Source organism: Triticum aestivum, chromosome 2B (genome assembly GCF_018294505.1).
Source record: "Triticum aestivum cultivar Chinese Spring chromosome 2B, IWGSC CS RefSeq v2.1, whole genome shotgun sequence".
Classification (NCBI taxonomy): Eukaryota; Viridiplantae; Streptophyta; class Magnoliopsida; order Poales; family Poaceae; genus Triticum; species Triticum aestivum.
The window spans coordinates 502196785-502199089 of NC_057798.1; positions in this window are offsets into that span (position 1 = coordinate 502196785).

Below are 2305 nucleotides of genomic sequence, written 5' to 3' on the forward strand. Positions count from 1 at the left end.
CCTTGGGACCAGGACCTATCAGCGTAGAGCACCAAGTCCTCGCGAGGTTCGAAAGGAAGAACTAAGCTAAGACGGGTCGAGCATCTCACACTGCTTCACGATAAGAATCATATTAGCAAAAGAAACTACAGGCACCTTACAAGCCCCCACGAGGTGTGTTCTTGGCTCCTCGCGGGAACAAAAGACGCGAATCCTAAGTAGGCCTAACTACAGGGACCATGACGGCAGACGCCATCATCAACAGTGGGCCGCGCAAGGCCGACGCCAACCTCATCCAGATCAGCCGCGTCGACCGCCAGTCACGCCTGCCCTGCTCCAGGCATGACGCGAGCTCGGGGGCTCATAGCTGTCGTCGCTCGTCGCCGGAGTCAGGAGGAGCCCGGAAGAATCGCTGGACCCTCCGGCGCGCCCGCTGCCATCAAGGGAGCTGCTGGAAGAGCGGGCGGCAGGCCTCATCCTCGCCGCTCCAGAACTTCGGCCGCTGCCTCTGGGGAAGCACTCCAGCCGGCGTCCATCTTCGTCGAAGACCTTGAAGAGCATCAGGGAGGCGCCATCATAATCCAGATGGATCACGAGGGCCCCCTCCGACCGACAGACCCGGGCGATCTCGCCCCAGCCCCAGGTCATGAAGACCTTGCCCGAAGCAACGACCTCAACATCCGCTTCGGTCACAGGAGTACTGTAGTCGGCGTGCTGCAGCCAGAGCTAGAGAGGCCCCCTTGGCGGAATCTCGAAGGCGAAGGAGGGAGGAAGGTGAATCCAAGATCGAGGAGGCATGGAGGCGTGAAGCACAAGCTCGCGAGAAGAGCCCTCGGCGTGAACCCCGGGAGGAACGACGCCACCATCGTAATCCACCGGCAGCGACGGCGCCTCTGGCAGTGACGCTCGGTGCCTGCGTCTTCAGGGCCCTCAATCCGGGCATACAAGGGCAAAGGGAATCCAGGCGGCGGCCGCTCGAACCATGGCCTCGACACCTCCAGCCAAGCTTCCCCTTCTCCGCGGCAGGAGACGAGCCGCTTCTTCGACGGAAGCGGGACAGGACCCTCTCGGGGGGCCTTCCCTTCTCTTCGGCAAAAAACCGGCGGATTGGCGCCATTAGCACGAGGTGGATCAAGGGAAAGGAAGGAGAAGAAGGAGAGTAGCAGGAAAAGATGGACTGGAAGGGCTCGCACCGTTCCGCAGATATAGCCCGGGGAGGCCAACCGCCGGCCTCCACGATCACAGGTAATCATGACCCGTTTTGCATGCAGGACTTCTCAATTCGTGCAGTTGCCGAGGCGTCATGGGGAAATGGGGACGCGCACGTCCAATCAACCGCCACGCACGCCCAAGGCCGCAGGTTGTTGGGGCCTACGGCGCTTCGCACTTGCCCCTTCGCTTCTCTACTAAGCCAAGTCCGGGCGCGCCTTGGGCCCGGGGGCTACTGTCGGCGTTCTGGGAACGGGGGTACCCAGACTTGCCCGCCTGCGGCCTACAGCGTGGCTCAAGGAGTGGCCCAATATGGCCCATCTTCATCGACATAAGCTCAAGACCCTCGCGAGGGGCCAAGCCTCGCGGGGCGGACGACAGGAAGCATCCTCAGGCACAGCCTCCTCGGGCTAGCTCGCGAGGAGGTGGAGAGATCAAGGCAGGGTACCTCACGAGGTGCCCGTGACGCAAGCCAAGACCACCGAAGCCAGGCAGGCGCCGGCCTGCGTAGAGTCCTTGTTTCCTCTTTGGTGCAAAGGGGGCAAGCGCAGGCAAGGGTATCAAGCAAAGGCAACCATTTTGGTGCAACAAGACCAAGACCAGCAGAACGGCAGATGGAGGTCATCGTGGAGCCCAAGCCGGCGTCATCATCAGAGTCTTTGGCAGGCGAGGACCAACTTTAGTCAGGATAAGTGTACTAGATGTTCCCCTTCAAAATGGCCAATTGTTGGCACCCTTCCCGCTCAATATTTGGGAAGAGGACCAGGACCTTGCCCTATAAATAGGGCTAGCCACCACAGTAGAAAGGGATCCAGATTCAATCCTTCCCAAGAGGCATCACCTCCACAAGAACTCCTTCCCTCGCGAGGCAGTTCTTCCTTTGTACTGTTCATCATCAGCCCCAGAGGCAATCCACCACACCACAAACTAGAGTAGGGTATTACACCACAATGGTGGCCCGAACTAGTATAAACCTCGTGTCCCTTGTGTTGTTCTTCGTGTAGTTTAGATCCTTTGCAAGGCGATGAGACGTGAGTAGGTAGGAGGTGTGGTCTCCGCGCGCACCCCAGAGTTTGAACCTTAAGGGTCTGCCGAAACCCGAAATCCGACATTGGGG